At 42.1% G+C, this 23,130-nt stretch overlaps 1 protein-coding gene across 2 annotated transcripts in view; it reads right to left on the bottom strand.

The window, feature by feature from the left end:
* The window catches only part of RARB (retinoic acid receptor beta), a 387,901-nt gene that overhangs the window by 135,130 nt on the left and 229,641 nt on the right, over positions 1–23,130 (bottom strand). The window lies entirely within an intron of this gene.

The following is a 23,130-nucleotide window of genomic DNA, read 5'->3' as shown; positions in this document are numbered from 1 at the left end:
ATCATCTTTTTTCTAAGCTGAAAACTCCTAGCCTATTTAGTCTCTCCTGATATCGAAGCCTCCCCATGTCCCTAATCATGCTTCCTTCCCATCCAATATACCACTTGCTTACAGGAAGAGTTTCAATATACTGCAGTCATCTTCACCACTTCTCTGCCAGGTGCTTGTAGAGATGCAGGATACTTCATTTACTCCTTTTTTCTGCTAAAAAGACAGTTCAGCTTGGACACTGATTTCAAAAGAAATGCTGGTATTGAACCTTATTTCACAGCCCCAGCAGCCTGCCATGAGTCAACCCTATATAAGATTTCCCCCTTAGGTAAGGTTATATAAGAATGCCATATCACATGATAGAGGTAAGGATCCACTGATGCCAGTTACAAAGGCAACTTGGTAACACCTGTGCAAGCCCTACAGAGGTCAGTGGAGTTGACACAGGTGTAAATGATAGCAGACTTTGTGCTGCAGAATCTTCATACTTGTTTGGGATGCAAAAGCCACAAAAGCTTGAGTTACTTTTGAGACTGATGGTTCAGATTGCAGGGCTGGCAATTGGAGGGGGTGAAGAGGAAGGCACTGTTTTACTTGCAAATTAAGCACATTGACAATGAAAATGTATACCAAAAGCCTAATTGTTACAGCTAATTTTGAGAATGGAAGTGCTCTACACTTGAGGCCATTTTAAACATAATTGTGTTTTTGTGCATGTCTGAAAATGGCCAATATTGCAGGAGCATCTGGTGCATCTAGTGGGAAACCAAAGGGCTTTGGTAACTACACAACCAAGTGATATATTTAGTGCCATTAAGAATAAACTGATGTGAGGTGCCAGTGTAAGGGACTACATAGTAAGAGACTGCTTACACACATACTCCAAGGGCATGTTCATGTTTTGAAGCAAAACTGCACGCCAGTTTGGATGGGTATTTCCAAGCAGAGGCAAAATCTGGCTGTTGATTCAAGATGCCAAAAGTTTGCAATGTTTTTTCTACAACTCTGTCTATAGTACAGAGAAAACTTGCACTTAAGTAACTAAAGGTATGTCTAAAGGTATACAGTACAGCACAGTGCTCTATAGAGGTACCTGAGCTAACTCAGGTACTGGAAGTAGTAGAGCTGTGTTACTACAGCACTGACCACAAACTATTCAGCCACATGAGAAACAGCGTATAGTATCTCAGACAGAGTGCTGTGCTAGCATGTCTATATTCCTCCTACATGAGCTAGCTTAGATCCATAAAGCATAATTTATATTAATGCAACTCTGCTGAAGGAAACTGCACCAGTTTTTTTTCCACAATAGGAGTAGTATAGCAGATGCACATTTTGGTTATACATTTGTGCAGTACACTGATACAACTAACTAAAGTCCTGGACTTTAAGAAGGCCTGTGACACTGTTTCTCACCACATTCTCTTAAAAAAACGAGGCGACTGCAGCATTGATGCCTACACAGTCAGATGGGTGGCAAATTGGCTAGATGGTTGCACCCAAAGAGTGGTGGTGGATGGGTCGTTTTCGACCTGGAGGGCAGTGGGCAGTGGAGTCCCCCAGGTCTCTGTCCTGAGTCCTGTACTGTTCAACATATTTTTCAGCGAGCTGGATGTGGGTGTGGAAAGCACAGTGTCCAAATTTGCTGACGATACCAAAATGTGGGGCGAGGTGGGCACACTGGAGGGGAGGGACAGAATCCAGCTAGATCTAGACAGGTTGCAGAGGTGTGTGGATGAGAATGGGATGGAGTTCAATGCAGACAAGTGCAGGGTACTGCATCTAGGGAGAAGGAACCAGTAACACACCTATAGGCTGGGGAACACCCTTCTTGTCAGCATGGTGGCAGAAAGGGATCTTGGAGTCACTGATGACTCCAGGATGAACGTGAGCTGCCAATGTGAGGAAGTGGTCAGTAAGGCTAACCACACCTTGTCGTGCATCTATAGATGCATCACAAACAGGTCCAGGGAGGTGATCTTTCCGCTCTATGCGGCACTGGTCAGACCACAGTTGGAGTACTGCATCCAGTTCTCGGCACTGCACTTCAAGAGGGATGTGGACAACATTCATAGAATCAATGAGTCGGAAGGGACCTAGACAGATCATCTAGTCCGACCCCCTGCCATGGGCAGGAAGGAGCACTGGGGGTGGCAGGGGTCATAAGACCCCAGCCAGGTGCCTATCCAGTCTCCTCTTGCATTGAGAGGGTCCAGAAGAGGGCCACTCTCATGGTCAAGGGGCAGGGGGCAGGCCCTACGAAGAGAGGCTAAAGGGCCTGAATCTATTCAGCCTCCACAAGAGAAGGATGAGCGGGGACCTGGTGGCCATTTACAAACTCACCAGGCGGGACCAGTGGAAATTGAGGGAGGCTCTGTTCCCTCAGGTACCACTGGGGGTTACTAGGACTAATGGTTACAAATTGTTAGAGAGTAGGTTCAGGCTGGACATCAGGAGACATTACTTTACAGTTAGGGCTGCCAGGCTCTGGAATGGACTCCCAAGGGAGGTGGTGCTCTCTCCTACCTTGGGGGTCTTCAAGAGGAGCCTGAACACATATTTGGCTGAGGTGTTATGATCCCAGCACTCGTTCCTGCCCGGGGCGGGGGGTCACACCTGATGATCTGTTTAGGTCCCTTCTGACCCTCAGCACTATGAAACTACTCCTCCGACATATTCCTCTAACTTAGGGTGTTAGCTTGTCACAATTAGCCCCAATAGAGACAACCAACTGTATTTATTTATACCTGTGCTAAATCCTGGTGGATTTAATGAAAGTACCTGAGCGGCAGGGAAGGCAGAGGAAGCACAGATTCTATAAAAACAGTGGGAAAACATTCTAAAAGATGCTGGGTCTGCACTTTTTTCCAGCCTGTGATTTTCCTCTGGCCTCAATCATGAAAAGGCACACAATTTTGACATGGGATTTTTGGACTGGTACAAGATTGAAAAAGTGAGATCATTTTAACAGAAAACTCAGGACACTGCTTTTCTGATTTAAGTACACTTCAATAAGACATTCCTTTCCTTTCCCTTTCCAGCCTAGTTTCTCTTCTTGCTTGTCTTGAAGGTGAACAAGGTGAACTCCCAGGGCCAGATCTACAACCAGAGTAAAGTGTCATATAACTCCAATAAAATAAAAAAAGAGCTGCACTGATTTACAGTAGTTGAGGATTTGGCCTCTTCATGTTTATTGACATCAGCATGGTTTCCCTGCAGGATCAATTACAAAAGATGGGTTGTGAGGGAGAAGATATTTAAGGATAAAATGGGCCTGATTCTCTTCTCAGACCTGTCTTAGCAATGTAGCTCCTTTTAGTTCAAGAGAGTTACTCTAATTTGCAATCACAAAGTGAGAAGAAAATGCAATTGAGGATCTTTGATAATAAAGACAAGTTAAAAGAGAGAGCTTGGCGACCAGAGCTATATATATATTTCTTTCCCTGAATGAGAAAGACTCTCTCTATATTAACCATAAATGTTTTATAATGTTTGGAGCCTTTTTCTTTTATCTTCAAAGGCTCTGGCTTTGAATTAGTCCTTCACAAGAAATCCACACCATTTTAAGCATGCAGACAGAATAATCTGGGGTTTTACTTTGAAGGACTGATATTCTTCTGCAAAACTAACCCCCGTGTAAGTTTTTATTAGTTTTGGGTGTTAACATGTCTGCCATAATATATTTTTAAATTCCTTCCTACATATGCTTCTTATGACATTCTTCATAATGCTTCTCCCTGTGGCTTGGAGCCAGAGAGAATATGGGAGTTTTAATACCTTTAATACATTACATAGTTGTTCAATATCATGCAGACAAAATAAAACTACAGTGTTCTAATCATAAATGCAGTAAAAGTGAGTTGCTAGGTAATAATTCATATATTATTTTATTTCGCAAATGTTATGACTGTTTAATTTAGGAAGTTTTAAACACTGGGGTATTGCTGAATCCTGAAATTATTATACTGACTTAATCAGTGCCAATTCAGTGATCAAAACTATTTCAGGTAGATAAAGAAGTATCTAAAAATGCTGATCATCTCAATTAAATTGTATTAAGAGTCATACCGTTGATTTATGTACTTTCTTTTCCATATCCATTTACCACGGCAATTAGACACTTCATCCCAGATGTTTAAATGGGTTACAGTAGAATTAAATCAAGAAGCTAAATTGCCTTACTTTAAATCCTTAGATTAAAATGTTTAAGAACAGGTAAATTCTTCATTAGTGTGCATTACATCAATCCACTACAAATGGCCAATCAACTTTTAAGTCACAATACAGTACCAATATTTCACCTTTCATGGGCAATTTGGGGCTTAATTCCAATGATGAACTCATTTGCAATTTTTTAATTGTTTTAAAAGTTGTATATCATAGGCAGCAATGAATACTTAAAAAAACTGGTATTATTACACTCGCTGCTTTTTGTAGAGAATCACTTTTATGAATAAGTTAAAAAGTGCAAACATCTGTAAATAATAAGTGTAAGTATGCTGAATGTAATGAATAAAGGCATTAAAATAAATTGAACAGTAGGGGTGCGGCAATTAGAGTAACTGCCCATTTTATTAAAAGTGTATTGTTTCCAGCCTTTACTTGGGAAGTCTTTTATTGTTCTACTATTTCTAAGTTTTGATTTCCTTACTTCTCTCAGAAAAGGAGACCTTCATTCTGCCGACTGTTCTTTCTGTGACAGCCCATTATCACCCAGTCATTTGCAACAGAAAGGACTGTTTACCAGGCAACAGCCTATTGTTTAGTGCAGCTTATTGATCCAGATCTATATGGCAGGCCTGGTTAACATGCAATTTTGGACCTATATTTCTATGCTGGCTGGGGGGTTTAATTGCTTACTGAAACAATTATACCAGTATGTCACATGTATGGATACCTTATTCTGTTATAGCTTATTCCCCTTCTGATACTGGAATAAGTTATATTGGTTTATAAACATTTGCACCAGCAAGAATGTGCCACTTTAACTGTGCTAGTATAATTAAACCACAACAACTTCTGTATGTAGAGAGTAACTTTATGAAGCAAAGCTATTCCTTAACCAATTGGGCTTACCAACAATGGGATAGCTTCATTTGAGCCAATGGCAGCCAGAAACCACTGTAGCTGCCCTGATCTTGAGCTCTTTGAGTACAGTGGGGAGAAGATGCTTCTATTAATACGTCCACAACACAGAAAAGACACTAGAGTTGTGTGAAACTTTGGCAGCCGTTTCATTTTGGGGGTGTTTCAGACCATTTTGGTGCTTGAAACACCAAATGAAAAAAAAGAAACAGAAGGCTCTGAAACATCTCCAAAACTAAACGAAACGTTTCAAAATGGTTCGGATGCTTTGGAATGTTTTGGAGGTGGGCTTGCAGGGAAACAGAAACTCAGAAGAGGGAGGGAGAGGGGGGAGAACTGCTCTGATATTGACATCTGTAGCTGGCCAGTGTCTGTGATCTGTCCCTGAGGTCCCTTCCAAACCCAGTGCTCTGGGGGAGGGACGGCAGCCTGCTGTCATGCCACACACAGATCCGGGGGCCTGTGCCCCCCGGGAAGAGTCTGGCACAGCCCTGCAACTCTCCTGGGGGGCATGGGCCCCCAGATCTGCACATGGGCTGACAGCAAGCTGCCACTGTTGGCTGGGGCCAGGAGCAGCATCAGTCTTGTTGGTATTTGGCACGGGCTCCGCCAAGCACGGGTTCCAGCCAGCAGCGGCAGCCTGCTGTCATCCCATGCACAGAGCCAGGGGCCCATGCCCCCCCAAGAAGAGTCCAGCACAGCCCCACAGCCCTCCTTTTAAGGTGCTGGGAGGCTGGGGCCGGGCAGGGCAACTTCAGGGGCTTCTCCTGTGGCTCCCCCCACCAGGGAAGAGACAGGAACAGCCGGAGGAGCCACAGAAGTCCCCATGGCTGCCCTACTCATCCCCATCCCCTGCTCAGCCCCAGCCTCCTGGGGGCTCGTGGCAGAACCCCCATGTGCAGCACAGGGCAGCTCCCCTCGCTTGGTACCCTTGAAGCAGCTGTTGCATCACAGAGGTGCAGTGTGCCTTGGCAGGGCACTCCACACTGTCTGGGAGCTGGAGCCCAGCACCGCTCAGGCCCAGTGGCCCCAGTTCCCAGAGAGTGAGCAGCGCCCTCCTGAGCTGCGCTACAGCCTCACCATGGGGCAGCTGCCACATGGGTGCCAGGTGAGGGGTGGGGGCCAGATCCCCATTGCCCCCCACTACCCCACGCTGTGTGGGGGTGCTCTGCCATGAGCCACCAGAGGCCCTGATCGCTGCTGCTGCAGCCAGTGAGCGGGGGCTTTTTTTTTTTTTTTTTAAATGATGGGAAGCTGGAACCAGGTGGAAGATGGGGCTTCTCCCATGGCTTCCCCCACCCCAGGAGAGGCAGGCACAGCTGGAGGAGCTGCGGGACAACCTATAGCTGCCCAGGTATGCCTGCTTCTCCCTGACCGATCCAAATCTCTGAATCGGCACCAAAACTCTGAAACAGATTTGGCCGAATCGAAATGGAACAGTGATCTGAAACACTGAAACGAATCACTGTTCTCTGAAACAGCCAAATCCAAAACAGAAACTAAACACAGCCATTTTGCACGGCTCTATACAACACCATTTTCTTTATAGCCACTTAAGTGGTGAGATGAGGGAAGATATTTGCAAGATCTTTAACCCTCTGCTCCTAGTGTGATGAAGGACAAGCTGGTGTTTTCCTTTCACATGATTTGTCCAAAGAAGGGGTATTCCTGGTCAACCAGGCCAAGAATTAGAAGAGCCTTAGCTAGAAAATGCATGCCAAGCTTTCTGTTGCTGACAGAATCGACTGGGATGGACAAATATTTACCACCTCTACCACGGATGGATCAAATGTTACACTCAGTTCATCCAAACTCAAGTAGGCACACAGTGTAAGCACTGATGTTTTTCCCTATACCATTCCTGTTACACAGAAACAAATAAAATACTGAGGAAGACACCTGAAAAATAACTATTTAGGACCACCACATTTCTCCACATCATAATTCATCCCCACTGCCTCTACATGGTATTTCACATGTTTTGGTACCTCACAGATGCTAATATTCCTCACAACACCCCTGTTTGATAGCTATTATTGTCCACATTTTACAGATGGTGCAGTGGAGGCTCGGAGGGGTGTAAGTGATGATCTATCCAGAGTCCAAGAACTCTGTTAGAACATCGGCCCCTAGCCACATCTCAAGGGTTAGGATAAGAAAAGCAGACACGTGATACAAGAGGCACTGGAGACAGAGCTAGTACCTGAGATGGGGGAAGAAAGGTCTTTGAACTGTTCTGTTCTCTTGCTCTCTCCCTGCAATGGATTTTCCTTTTAACTCATTCTGAGTCAAAGGGCTGTTTTTCAGCAGACCACTGGAAATGGCAATCATACAGGTCTGTCTGGCACATCATCTCACAATACTTTTCCGGTATCAGTCTCGTTTAGCAAGAGACAGGAGTTCAGCAATTACAAACATATACTATTTCTTGCACACAAGCACACGGCATGCACACGTGCACACACGTTTGTTGCACCATGTGTGTGATGGCAACGCCCATAAGTTCACCAGCACTTATTATTTATCATTCAGCTTTGAAACTGTCTTGCTTTCTCTGCCCATTAATTCATTAGCTCAGAAAAATCACTGCAATATTTTAAATCTTTGACCAGCTTCAAAGAACGTATGAGAAGAGAGATATTTTCTTTCATGCCCTGAATTAGTGACAAACCTACAGTCCAGTGTCCTCTGAAATTTAACAGTAATCTGTGTCACTGGAAAGGGGAGGAGGGTCCCTATTGTCAAAATTCAATACACAGGACTTAATGCTAGTCCTTAAAAAATCCTAATATTGATTTTAACTGTAATGTTATTAAGACATTAAGATATGAAAAGCTCTCTTCAAGTAATTTTGTTGATGTCTCTAAATGCTTTATCATCTCTATTTTTATATTAAAAAAAGCAGCACAGACACATAAATTGCACATCTTTCACAGGAGAACTTTCCCAGCACATGAGGAGACAAAGCAACCACTTTCTGTAGAAACTAAGCTTATTTTTACAGGTAACTTTTTTAGCTTCCTTGATTGGAAAAACAGCTTGTTGAATGTAAATCAATTCAGCACAGTTTTCCTGATTTTGCAGGAGGATAGCTCGAGTGCCTTGGCTGATGCTGAAAGCATTCCCAACAAAAGCGAAGTATTAATGACAACACCAATGCTATTCAGAAAACTCTAGTAAGTGGTGAATCTTATCAATAACCCTGGCAATTTCAGCTGGCTGCTAACAAAAACAATCTTAGAGGTATTTAAAGGAGTTACAGTAAAGAAGTGCTTTAAAATGTAGCCTAGAGAAGGGGAAAGAAGCACAGGCCATCTTCCCACAATATCCCAGTTTGTAACCATACAGACGTCTCCTCTGGACTGAAAACATGCAGGCACATGCCTGCGGTGGCTCAGGCTAGAAGCCGGGGGGCACTACAGCAGCCCTCCCTTGCTTTCTACAGTCCTAAACTAAGGGGAGAGGCGTGTGACCTGGCCTCAGCAGGATGCTCTGATTAGGGAGGGGTCTCCCCCTTGCTGGTCAGCAAGGCAGACAGCAGGGATGTAGTTACACACCAGGGAGCATTTATCAGCCCATCAGCAAAACAAAAGGATCTCTCATAAGTTCAAGCTCTTCTTAAACAACTTGTTCCAAAGAAGGAACAGAGGAACATTACCAGATACGTGCTGATTAGCTCCAAAGAGCCCTAAGTGGCACTGTCCTGTCTGCTTTGTCTCCCACAGTGCGGACTGTAGCAGCATGTGATATGCTCGCTGATGCTGAGAAATGTCTGTGTAAGGCAGAGAGGAGGGGGGAATCCCTGCTTCAACAGGGAGTGGGGGGGGACAGGGAGCAGGAGGAAGCTAGGCAGAGGCCCTGTACCTACAGTTTCTGCTAGACCTGTAGTCAAGGAGCAGAAAGCAGAGCCCCATCCAGCGTTGTAAAGCAACTGGGATGCTGGAGGATTCTGATTTAACTTAAACCAGGAAGGGGTCTGGGACAGACATTGCATAAACCAGTATGACCCAAATCAGTTAAGTCTGATATTACATTCAATCAGATTTATCTCAAACCGGTTTCAGCCATTTTCAAACCAGTTTATGTGCACTGAACGTCTGTTCTGTTAGAGGTTTAAACCAGTTTCTGATCACTTAAACTGGTTTATGTGTAATGTCTGTCCCTAGCTGTAATGATTCAGAATCTTCAAAATGCTAGAGCTCCAAGGCCCAAGCTGCATTTTCTGGAGTGACTACTTGAGAGGAAAAAAAGTCTTTTTACATAATATGAGCCATTTTAACGTGGAATCATTAAACTAAAGTAATTATGGGACACTTATACCATTTTTAGAGTCAACTGTCAGAAGAGAATGGCCTTTCAGTTAATGTTTGCAGAAATATTGCACATGTAAAGCAGTATATAATTGTCAAGTATATGATTTACCTAGACAGAATTTTCCTAACATAAACCTAAACTTTCCCTTCTGGGGTCTGCTCCTCCAACCCAGATCTTCCAATGGGCCTCTGAATTCAGGTTTTGCCTCTCAAGACAACTTGCTGAACATTTTATAAAATTGTTGCTTCTCTTTTTCCAAACAATAACCTGCCTACTCAGCCTGTCACCAAAACTAAAATGGCTGCTGGTGAGCAAAACAGTGGCCTGTGAAACAAAGACCATCTCTTTGGAAAAATCTCTCCCCTCTTCCAGGAACAGCAGAGATGGACAATCATCCTAAGGACGAGCTTACAATTCATAAAACTCGTACTCTGCTCAGAAATGCACTGGACAGCTGATGGTGCCCCCAACATTTCCAAGGCAGTCTGCCTGATCACTGGCTTCTATTGTTTCCTCAGATAAGCAAGACCCCAGTGAACAATTAGAGCTTTCAATAAATAATCTGTAAGCACATTCATTTGATTTACTGTTATTTGATACAGCAGTTAGTTTCAATGGGGCAGTTAATATTGATCATGCAAAGTACTACAGACAAACATGAAACACTTCCAGAACTCCATGGATTATTACTCTTTATCTGCCACTCATCTGGGTTACTTGTAATGGTTGTGAAATTCAAAATCAATAACAGCAATTAGTGTTCTGTACACTCTGAGGAATGAATCATGTGAAATATGTTTCATTACAAAAATGAAACATAAAAGAGCTTATAAACCTAACAGATGCTTAGATGCAGGAAAACTCTAAAGTAATCTTCTGGTGGCACTGCAAAATGGGCTGTGAAAGGAGTTAAAAAAGAAAAACATTTGTCAGTAAAAGCAAGTGTTTATAGGTATACTTGTACCCATGCACAAACACACGTGGTTTTAAGGGTGAAAAATGGAATTTTCAGAAGTGCCTTGAAGAGATGTAAGGTCTTACATCCTACTAACATTCAATGAAGTCAGTGGAAATTGTGTTCCTAATTTTCTCGTGGATACTTTGAAAGTACCACCCCAATTTCTGCCCTTCATACTTATTCACTAACTTGAGTTTTACAGTTGTAAGAACAGCAGACTTTTATACTATACCAAAATGAAAGAAAACAAAAAGGTCACAATCCTGCTCTTGCTGGTTTTAATTTAAGCAGAATCTATCATAGAATGATATCTAAATGTATCTAAATGAAAACTTAATAAAGCTGACAATTTGTTGTATGTGATGCACATATAAAGACACTGTTTTTGGCCTTGTATTCATAGAAATTAGTTGTGAATCTAATGAAAAGCATGAAAAAAACAGTCTTTCAGCTTCTCTGCTAGAGTAATAATTCTAGATAATTAAAATGCAAAGCAATAAGAGAAATGTTTTATCATTAAACTGTAACCAGAGCTCTGTGTGAAATCATCCATTCAGGAGACTTGTTTTTCATCAATTATTTGTTATTTATCTGATGTAAATATAAGAAGGGCTAATTAAAATGTATGACTCCTTATGCAGCTTCTTGTCATTAAGGCCAATGAAAGCATTTTGAAGACCATAATGAAATAATTATGTTTGCCTTTAAGAATTCTCTTCAATAACACATGGCAGCACTGCACTAAATTAAAACATCAGGAACTAAATTTCACTTGCATCTATTTCCATTTTAGCTAATTATACCCCCAAGCTTTTCAATAGACCAGGCCCTAAAAATCTTTTGAAGCTGAAATGGCCTAAGGAACAGCAGCCTTTTATAATAATGGACTCTGATGAAGAAATAAAGGTAATGCAGCCCTGGAAGCTTTAATATTTCAGGGTGAGTTATCATGTGCAATCTGCATTTCTCATGAAAAATGGGCAAAAAATCGGTGACTAAGAAGCAAATATGTGTGTTTCACGCAAGCTGATATTCTGATTTAATTTAAATATCTATTAGTTGCATTGTTTCTACCTCAGGTCTTTTTTCACTTTTTAACAGAAAAAACATGCATATTAGTTAAAAAGTATGGCAAGGCAGAGCTGCAGAGGAAAGCAGGTAAAACAGTGCTGTGACTCAGTTCTTTCTGTTTTTCCATAAAACAGCCACCTCAAAATGTTAACAACCACACAGTAGAGTCCATCACATAGAGAAGAGGCTTTTCCTTCAAGGCTCAATCTGCAAGCCTTCCACAAGTACAGCTCTCACTTCAGTCACTGCCATTTGTATACCCAGAAGACTTGCAGAATCTGGTCCCAAATATGCAGAAAACAAAGGAAGTGGATAAGGAAAGGATGTGAGTCAGCTCAGACTTCATACAATGGAGCAAAAAGTGTTTCTGCACAGTAAAACTTTAGAGAGATAATAAATACCACTCTGCACAGTCTCAGAAAAGTGAGGGTGATAATGCATGAAAAAATATAGTGGCAGCTCACATAACTAGTCTGGAGAACACATGAATATATTCAGCCAGAACAATGCAGGTCAAAGGTACTACTGAAACACATGGAGGAGGGGGCTTGAAAATAAATATTTTATCTAATAAAATGAATACAAAATAATATTTTGAGCACAAAGACTGGAGACAAGTTTTTGCCATAATTCAATGTCTTACTGTTTCCCATCTTTGTGCTCAAAATGTGGGTGTATAAGGGAAAGACAGACCTTTAAGCCATAACAGAAAACTAGGTCTGAAAGGGTTTCAAACTGGACACTAAGGATGACCCACCAGACTAAATTCCTGAAAGAGACTACTGAATTAAAACATTGAAAAATAAATAAATACGCTGAAACTCAGGGCTGTGAGAGAAGAAAAAATAAGAGCAACTGCTAGAAAATCTAAGAATATGATGGAAAGAGAGAGACATATATAAGACTTTTATAGACAGTCCTTTGCCTTGTGGTACAAGCTAAAGGGCTATGGCTACTGGTCTCTCTTAGGAAAGCATCCCTCTTTTTTATGAGATGCCCATCTCAGTGGTACGTAAAAGTAGTATGGACATGGCAGGCATCACCAGGTGGCACTGTTACACAGTCTTCCAAGTTCCTTTTCTCACCGTGTGAGCAAATGTTCAGTCTTGGGAAGGCATGCTGGGGTATTCTTCGTTTTTATTATTCAAGGTTACGTGTGGAGACAGCGGGCTTTGTACAGGGTTCGAATTACACTTTGACTCTTGGGGAAGTCTGCAAAAAAATGGGGCTGCCCATCACAATGCATTAATAAAATCGGAGACCTCCCCAGATTATTATTTTCAAATCTTACAAGGGGGGCTCTCGTTTCTTATGGGGGGGGCTCAACCCCTCCCCCCTCCCAAGGTTCCCCATAACTCAAACCCTGGCTTTGGAGAAGGAGCCGTGTAAACAGTAGAAGAGTTTGCTCTCTGCCATGGTCTCTGATAGAGTCCATCCTTGAAGCAGTGTGGTTCCTTGGAAACCAGGCATTATGGTTAGACAGAGATTCCTGAAAAGACAGGACTGCCCTGCACCCTATTTGAACACTTCTCTTCTAGGACTGGTGTGTACATGAAAATAAAACAAGCTAGATATAGACTATAACTCAACAAAGAGGCTGACCTTCAAGGTGTCAGATAATTTGCTACCACTTGGCACAGGGATGACTATTGTCAGAATGGGTTACTGGTACTAGAAGAAAGGCCAACATTAGTTCATGGAAAGCGGACAGACAACCTAATTTACTCTTTGTTAAACTACCAGCAATGCACCGTCAGAAAAAATAAAATAATTTGTTTTCTTTGAGGAAGAGAGTGTGACGAGAAGGGGTGCAGATACGGACGTAATATGAAAGACTGCTGCAGGAACTTTTGGGAACTACAGACTAGTTAGAATTTGATGTAGAATGAGAAGGTTCAACAGATTTTCAGTTTAGTTGTTTATTTGCCTATATAGTCTCTGAACTTTCCTCATATAATGCATATTAAGAACCTAATAGATTGTTTAGTAGTGGATAAAGCACAGAACTAAGGACAGACACCTAAAATTACTTCCTGACTCTGCCACTGACTTTATTTTGCAAAGCTTTGGGCAAGTCATTTAATCTCTCCATGACTTGGTTTCATCAATTTGAAATGTAGAATACGTCCTTCTTTCCTCCCATCTGTGTCTATGCCATGTATCTATAATGTAATCCCTTCAGGGCAAGGTCTCTTTAAATTGAGTGTTTGTACAAAATCCAGGACAAAGAGAGGCTGATCTTGGCTCTTAATAGTGCTTCATACATGTAAGAAGAGTAAGCGTGCAAAGGGCTCAGCAGTCTGTGCATAGTCAATGGGAACAGTGTGCAGAGAGAACTTCATAGGATCAGGCTCTGCAAAGAAAAAAAACTTATATCTAAATGTTGCAATGCATTTTTATCACATAAAGATTCCCTCTAAACATGAAATGCACATCTAAGGAAGAATAATATGGTCCCATGGAAACAGAGCTTCCAAATCGCTAAGTGAAACTAATCAGTGCTAAAACAAATCCTTGACATTAGACATTTACCTGTTCTTCTCTCAGGGGATGCACCAAAAGGGTAAAATTTAAATCACTGAAGTGCATAAAACAGAAACCTCTCCAAACTAGGAATGAACTTTAACAATCCTTCCTGGTAAAGATCCAAAACACTCTCAATATTTATTAATGCTCATTCAGCTTCAAGCGTTAACCTAGTTAAACCTATAAAAGTTCCATTTGTATGTATACATTTTCATTCCCTCTAGTTCTAGCATATTAAATTTACATATGCCATAGAAAGAAAACTCATTCTGTTCAACAGGAGAAGAAAAATACTCTACACCCTTAGGTTTCTTCATATTGACTTGCTAACTGGTATCTCTCTCTTTTAACAAAAATATTTTCAGATGCTATAAAACTTCTATCAGAATTTTAAGGTAGAGTTAGTAATAATGGATCTTTTCCCTAACTCTTGACTAAAAAGGCAAAGAAATTAACTTTGTGGGCATGTGTTCTTAAACCACATGATACCCTTGCCCAACTGTCATGCGAAGCAGAGGTTTACACACTGGGAGTCCATGGAACCCATGCTGGTGATCTGTGCTCAGCTGGTTGCTCACATGATACCTTTAAACTCTTATTTCTAATAGCTGAAATACAATAGGTGAAGCTCAACATGGATTACATACTTTCCTAAAAACTACTTTTTCAAATTAAGCAATGGCTGCAGTCATCACAAGGGTGACTATAGATGAGATAAGTTCCAGGTGTGAACAGCAGGGAAGAATGTCTTCTGATAATACGTTCTCTATTAAACTGTGGGCCATAATGGAACACTTGCAACCCCCTCAGATGTAGTCACCGATGAGAGGATAAATGCAAGGAAGTGAGAAATTAATCAATTAGAGAAACTTCATGGGCTCACCATTTGGAGATTAAGATTTGCACTTTTTTGAATAAGTCAGGCTTAGGTTTTTTTTAAATACTGTGTATTGTTGCTGTGAGTTGTTAAATGGATACCCTACTTTGCCCCACATGGCTGCATTTCTTGGGTAGATGAATCAAGTGGTTGGTTTGTTTTTTAGTGTGCTTTAGAAAGATTACCCAAGATTTAAAAAAAAAAAAAAGGATCCTAATATTAAAATTAAGTTTCTAAATCCATATTTAGGCATCTAATAAAGTGTCTTGTTTTCAGAAGTACTAAGGGAATAACTGGATGCTCTCCAATTTTGAAAACCAGGCCACTGAAGGTGCAAAATACAGACTCTGAGGACTAATGTTAGGCTATCACTTTTAAAAGTCTTAATGTCAAGCCAGGTAAAATAAAAGCATAAACAGTACTTAAGCTGTTTTTGAAGAAGCACTATAAAACTCTCAGTTCTAGCTAAAAATGTTTTACTAATTACAGTGGCAAGTGAAAGCAAAGATTGCTGTGACTGCAAGAATGCACAGAAAAATAATTAGTAATTTCTTCTTTACTGGGCCATTTAATTAATTTGATAATGCCTTCTCTCCATCTGTAGTCAGCTGCAGGATTTGCCCTCCAACTGCCACTTCATCTGAAGAAGATTTTAAAAGAACTGCTCCTGATATAAGGGATACTCCTTGAAGTCTTGAAGGGGCAGACTATGAAACTTGGTAAGCAGCATCCTTTACTCTTTGCCTGGGTTTTTTCTGCTTCAAGTGTGAGAGGAAAATGATTTAAAGAGACAGAAAAATGTGACTGTAAATCCACAAAAAACTGCCAGGGGCAGAATTTAAAGTTACTTTCAGTTTCCTGTTTTTAGATGGCCTCACTGCACTTCTTTGCTCTTTCTTCTTTTACTAAATAACATTTTTAATGCCTCCAACATGGGAATTTTTTCCACCTAGGAACACTCCTCCTCTTGCATTCTAAATTGCTTCTCTGCAAGTGACATCAGGCATCACAGCCTGTGCTGAATTTCAGGAAAAGGGTCAGATTAGCAGTCCCAGACCTCAAGATGATGTCACAACCCCCCCCACACAACACTGAGCTGCCCTTATTCAAATGTATCCCATTACCCAGTTACGGTTCCTTTCTAGGTTCTATGACTGGCTGTTGGGAACAATGCTTCCAACAGATCACCTGTCCTGTCACTTCCTCACAGCATCTCATGTAGTGAGCTCAGGCTCCTGAAAGCTATACAAGTCTATAAAGTACAAATTTAGTGAGTCTATAAAGTGCAAGCGTGCCCTGACTTCTACCTGACTTCAGGCTAACATGGCTAACTACTTCTGTCCTGACAGGGCAGCCACCAAAGGAAAGTCCCTTGTCTGTCCTTGCCTATCAGTCATGCCATTGTGCCCTCCTACATTGGTGCCTAGAGCAGGAGTGATTATTCTGCCATTTTAGAATAGTTATAAGCATTTTTTACCTTGCATTTTCATTGCTGCATTTGTTTTATGAGGGTCTGGACACTGGCAAGTAGCAGTATGGGTCACATTGCATGGATGTGGACATTATGGCTAGGGACAGAAGTTACACATAAATCGGTTTAAGTGATCAGAAACTGAGTTAAACCTGTAACAGAACATAAGTTCAGTGCACATTAACCAGTTTCAAAATGGCCCAAACTGGTTCAAGATAAACCTGGCTGAATGTAGTATCAGACTTAACTGATTTGGGTCAAACCAGTTTATGGAAGTTCTGTTCCAGGCCCATTCCTGATTTAAGTTAAATCACAGTCCCCCAGCATCCCAGCATGCTTTGCAGCCTTAGGTTGGGCTGTCTACTCCAGTGCAACAGGATTGTCCCCACCCCTCTTCTCCCTAGCCAGAGCGCTATCACTGTTCCTACTAGCTGAGAAGGGGTGGGGATGGGAAACCCTGCTCAGGAGTGCAGTCAGGTCTGCCTGCCAAGGGGCACAGCAGCCTTTGCCAGGCTTCCCACCCACCCTCACTTGCTGCTCCAGAGGCAGGAGCAGGGGACATGGCTGGATGAGGTAGCCTGAGGGAAAGGGGGCAGGGGGCTTAATTCCCCCCTCCCCCTGACATGGGACAGGGGAAAGATGACAACGAAGCTGTAAAGGGCCAGGATGGGATGGGAGCCCCAGTGAATGGTGGAAGGCAACCGTGTGCCCAGACAGCTCAGGGCAGGTGGCTGCAAGGGCCAAGACAGGACCACCAAGTCCCAGAGAGAGACTGGTGGCTGCTTGATACCCCGGGCAGCTGGGGCCAGGTGGCAGGGGAGGCTTGGCCACTGGTGGGTGTGGAGTGGGGGGGCGGCACACTGGTGGCAGGAGAAGGCAGTGGGGCAGGGGCCAGGGCTACTGGAAGACCTTGGGGGTTACTGGGAGCTGTGGCCCCAGGGCCAGCTGAGCCTGCAGTGCCAAGGCATAGGTGAACCCTGTCCCCTGTGCAGCCCCAGCTGGGAAACGTCCCTGTTGCTGCTTGGTCTTGCAGCTAATCCCTGAAGGGGGGAGAGAGCCCCACCCTGGCAGGGAGCCACATGACAAGTGCATCAGGCTGCGACTGGGAAGGCTGAGGCCTGACATGAAGAGACTCATATTTCCCAGGAAGGCAGTGGTGTGCCAAGCTGGGAGCTGTGTCCTTGCAGAGCTCCGGTGCCCACCCACACAGAGCCTTGCCCAGGACACTGGAGCTGGGAGTGGCCCTGCTTGGAGCTGGGATTGTACTAGCCACCCCTGACATCCCTTTCATCCCCCATCTCCTATGAGGCTGAGGCTGGCGCTGAGCAGGGGCTGGGAGAAGACAGCAAGTGGGGACTGGGGCCAAGCCCAGGGAAGGGTGGCGCTGGGCTGGGAGATGTCCGCCCACCCCACCCTGCCTGAGCTGGGAGCCAAAGACGAGCACATTCCCCAGCCCCTGTGGCTGTAACTGGATCTGCCTCCCACCTCCTTCCCCTGGAGCTTCCCAGGCATCACTGCAGGACCAGAGCTGGGCAGGCGGTGGCAGGAGCCAGGCAGACCACTTCCCTGCTGCCAGCAGTGCTGGGCTGGGCTGGCTTCGGGGGCAGGTGGGGCTCAGCGCTCTCAGGACACGTCTTTGCAGGCTGCGGCAGCTTGGCTCTCAGCCATGCGGGGCCTAGCCAGGTTGGGCTGCAGGAGCATGTAGCACAGTGGTCAGCCAGAAGCTGAGCTTTAGAGGCTACCAGAAGGAGGCTGAGGGCTGGCTCCTGTGTGATAAGCGCATGTCCAGGCACTGGGCAGCAGCTCCAGCCTCAGCTGGCAGGAAGCGCTGCCCAGAGGCAGACCTGTCTGTCTAGGGAACAGCTTAGCCACACTCTCCCCACCTCAGCTTCGCTTTTCTTGGCCACTGCAGAAGGGAAGGGAGGGCTGCTCTAGCACCCCCCAGCTTCTAGCCTGAACCACTACAGGCATCTGCCTGAGTTTCCAGAATCAATAGTGAATGTCTATTCACTTGCAAATCAGTTCAATCCAGGCAGGTTAGACTAACCTGCAAATATTGAATCAATTCAGACTTGGGCTTTTTGAATGTCTGTCCCTAGCCTATGTCCATGAGCACAAGGCAGAACTCAGTCACACTTTTGTGGTTCCCAGGCTTACACCTTTGGTAGTATATCCTGGCAGGAAGGGCTGTACCATTTGTTTCCCAGAAGGGATGGACTTCAGTACAGCGTACGAGGGCAACTGATTTCTCAGTCACACAGTGATATAAAACTGGGAGTAGTGGGGGATTTTCTGGGTTTTTTAAAAATATATATTAGGCATTTACCTATCTTTCTACAGAATTAAAATTTCAGCATGAAGATTTTACAGTACAGGAGCCTTCATGGGACAGCAGGCCCGTTCAGACATCTGTGTTATATAGGCTTTATTACAAGGCAGCCCTGTTCTGTCCCAGAAAGTTTGGATAATTAAAAATATCCAAGTACAGGAAGGGGAAAAGTACAGCTCCACCCTCCTTTTCAACTGCTGCCAGGGCCTTTGGCTTCTAAAGGGTAAAACCTATTTCCTCTAAAGTTTCTTGGCTATTTTATGCATGAACTGATATCTGTCCTCATTGGGCTCTACACAACAACTAGTGGAGAATTGGAAAACCCTTTGAAATCACAATTAATTGTCACCCCGATCATTGCAGCCTGAATTCAGCGTTCTGTCGCTGAGGCCAATTCCTGATTTCCTTTTTCCAGACAGGAATTGGGAAAGAGAAAGAGATGTCTGAGGTCAAGGAAATGGATTCAGAAACTCATCACAGTTCTAATCTTTGAGTTCAAGAGGACTGAGTCTAACAGCAATGAGAGCACAAGGCAGAGAAACATTATACAGCACAGCATTTCAGAATACACAGCCACTGAGCCAGGTCTACCCATCATTATCCTGCAAGCATTCCTTTTAGAAGATCTAAAATCCTACTGTATAATGTAGGCTCAATTCATCATCTGTGAAAGGGTGGTGTATAATTTAGGTGAACAAAATAGGCACTTGGGGCATGTAAGTGAGATGGAAGTGTAATTTGCAGCCTGGTGCATTTCATTACTGGCGTAACCAAGTGTAAAGCCCCTTAGCTGTGGTTGGCTGGAGGGTAGGAGTGCAGGGAAGAGACATACATGGGTAAGGAACATGGCTTCTGTAAAGTGTACTCACAAAGAGGTAAGTGGGGATGTCAGTAAACATAAGGATAACTAACTTTAATATCTAAAAGGGAGTTTCCCCCTGTCCTCATAACTTCAGTCTAAATACAGTCTTCTAAGTAGAGATTCAGCTCTGCCACACAGGCCCTTTCTGCACAATGGCCATCACTTCAGTTGCAAACCTGTTTTACATTAGCACTAGCAATTGGTGCCTCTGACACTTTGCACCTGCAAGAGGGTCTAACAGCGGTGTGCTTCCATTATGGCTTGCAGGCCACAGGCTGAATGCATCAGATGCTAAAATACAGAATTAGCTCTCTAGTTTCAATTCATTTGTTAAAAAAATACTTATGTCATGCCTTTTAAAGAGAAAGCAAAGAAGGCAGCATAATGCAGCGCCTCAGAAGACATTTACTTTGACCCAAATAGTGATAGTCGCAGAAAGCCATGACAGATTTCAATAATTGTACTGTGTTTTCACTTGCTGTCTTTTTTTATTGGCTACACTTCAGGAGATCAAGCACAGATACTTTAAGTAAAGTATGCAACTTTCAACAGCTCCTTCCTAATCATCTAGCAGTACAATTTATAACAAACTTGAAAGAAAATAACTTGTTTTGAATAGATCTTGCCTTCCGTGACACTAGCATGTGACTTACCAAACACACCTGCAGCCATTTGATACTCTGGAATGCAGGTTTCAAGTCCTGCACTTCAAAATGTTTGTTTATCAATTCAGAAAAATGAAAGAAAATAGAGCACGGTTTTTTTGTTGGACACAGATGTTTTCTAGGACTCCCAGAGCCTGCAGAGAACAAGAACCTCCTCAGTCTACACATTAAAAGAAACCTAGAATTTAGAAGCAAAATTCAGCCTTCTGGGTTTTGTTTTTAGTAAGATTACCAAAGGCTGTCCATTCACCAGGTCTTATCCAGCCAAACCTCCCACCAAAGCCCATTTGGACTTTTTCTTGCCTAAGGACTATATACTACTTGGCTTACACCAACTGTATACACTGCTTTCAAGGACACTCGTACCTTTGAGCTATACCAAATTTATTTTTGTAAATGATAAAAAATATGCTACATTTTTCAAGGGGATATTACTTCCTGAAACCCTGCCTTACATGAATGTTCCAGTTTGTGGGCCACCTTATTTAGGATTCCTGTTAAAGAAATTATACGCACACATTTATAAAAGAATTTCTAGGACAGAAGTAAATCTATCATTCCTTACACCTGGCTTTCTCTCGTATCCTGACTTACATTGCAATGGACATTACTCAATCCCTATTCATTTTTAGGAGGCAACAGCTATGCAACAAGAAAGAAGAAATTATATCCTGTTTAAAAATATAAATCAGGTATTCTTGTTATCTTAACTTCAGCCTCCTTTTTTTCAAATTACTGTTATCTGATTTTGATATACTGAACCAAATTACTCAAGCGTTAATAGTGTTTACAAGTTGCATTTAAAACTTTGGTCAGTTTTAGTCCTGTTCTTTGAGTCCATTACTTCTTTCGTAAGTGAACTATTTCTTCTCTTTAATCCATAGCAGTATTAACATCCATAACAGTAATTAATTCCACATGAAATACATACATATATGCACACACACAGTTTATATCATATAATGTAAAGTTTATGACTGGGCTACAAATCCAACCGTTGTGAGAGACCAAAGGGAAAGATAAGAGAGATGTAGTTAGCCATGTTAGTCTGAAGTCAGGCAGAAGGCAGGGTAGAGATGAACTTTCAGACTAACTGAATCAGAAATGCATAAAGTGCAAAGTTACATTTGAACTGTATCCTACCTTCCATTTCAGCTTGCATAGACTCCATAGTCTAGGAAAATTCATAAGATCACAGGATTGCATTTTGCACAATGAACTGGAATGGGACTGATGGGCTGAAGTTGGAGACAGTATTCTGAATTAAGTGCAGCAATGATCCATTATACCAGAATCTTAGTAGAAGCACTGATGCTGTTCAGGATTGTTATTGGGCTGCTCTGAGTCTCCAGTATGCATGCAGTATTCCCTTAACATCAATTTAATTGTTATTCCAGACTCCCCATCTCGATCAGAGAAGCATTTGCAAAGCCTAAATCGATTGCTGCAGGTGTATCATTTATGTAGCTGAGCTAAAACAAATCAAAAAAAAAAAAACCCACATAAGCCCCCTCACCCCGAGACCCACTACCTACCAAGTGCCTGAGACTTTTGAATGTTAGCCATGATTACTGTACACTAAACCACAGAGGTCTAAATAGGAAAGTGAACTGGGAAATACCTGTGGTTAAAATTAAGCACTGTTATTTATGGCACTGGAGCACATTTTAAGTTATTCTGCCCTGTGTAACACAAAAATCTGTTCTTTGTCACCACCTACATGAAGTATGAGATAAAGTGATTAATATGCCAATAAAATTTAATTATTTTAAAGTGTGTTCATTTACACATACACGCGGTTACAGTGCTTACTCATTTTTTCAAAATTAAAAAAAATGAGTTAGCTATATAAATTAAACTGAAAACTATTTAGAAAGTAAAAAAGTAAACGGCTTTGCTCTATATGTTGTTAACATTCACAGTTCGAATTACAGCCAATCAAATTATAATTCAGGTTCAGCCTGATTTTAAGTTGCCCTGCAGTGAAGTTTAATTGTATTACCTACAAAATTACGTGACTGAATTCCTGAAGGCACTTTTCCGTATTTCTTTATTTGCTCTTGGTCATATGAGTTTTTTTGATTAGTTCAACTTTACTGTTATCAACACTTGTCTCTTATCTCAGGCCCTAGGCAAATGACATATTTACCACTAGTTCCATTCTGATAAGGGTAATCCTATGTTTAACTTGTCCAAGAACAAGCACAACATTTTTCATTTTTTAAGAAGCATGTTTCTGGTTAGCAACAAAGCATGGGAAAGTGCATACAAGCAAAGTTTCACCTAAAAGATCCTATATTTAAAAAGGATCAGAAACTGACTAAATTGTATTTTTCCTGTGCAAGTTATTATATTATGGAATTTGTGTACTAATGAAGGAAAGTTGCTTAGATGAAAAGTCCCTTTTAAGTATCATATAGTTGAACTCATGTTAAAGTTTTAATCATGGTAAAAAGAAAACACTTTTTCATTATAACATCTCAAGTTTTGTTGCTAAACTATTTTCATAATAAACAGTTTGCCTAAAAGGGATAGGTTTTCTTTCACATCTTAGTATCTCAAATATAGAAATATTTTGAAAATTACCAGGGAAAAATCTACAACGTTGATTTTTTTCCCAGTCAAATTCTCTTAAATGCAAAGATGTTAAATATTTAAAATGTTGTAAGGCAGTAGTCATTGGCTTTTACAATGCTATTCTTATTGGTTTACTCACCCTGATGCAGTAGTCTGATGAAAAAGTTTCGGTGAGCGTGATAAAGAAAATAATTCACCAGATACATGGGCAGGTTTTTTTAGGGTTTTTTTTTCTCTCCTTGGATAAACCATACCGAAAGGAAAGCTACATTTATTCTTATGCAACTCTGACCTCTTTGAAAAACAGAAATTTCAATCATTGTACAGCTAATGCTGCACTGAAGTGTCAAAGAGTGTGCTAAAAACATTTTGATAGATAGCTAAGTAATTTATCTAAATCACCA

This window comes from Gavialis gangeticus, unplaced genomic scaffold (assembly GCF_001723915.1).
Source record: "Gavialis gangeticus isolate Ggan-Ray unplaced genomic scaffold, GavGan_comp1, whole genome shotgun sequence".
NCBI classification, from domain to species: Eukaryota; Metazoa; Chordata; order Crocodylia; family Gavialidae; genus Gavialis; species Gavialis gangeticus.
Note: the sequence above shows the minus strand (reverse complement) of the source record. Positions and strands in the feature narration are given on the sequence as shown.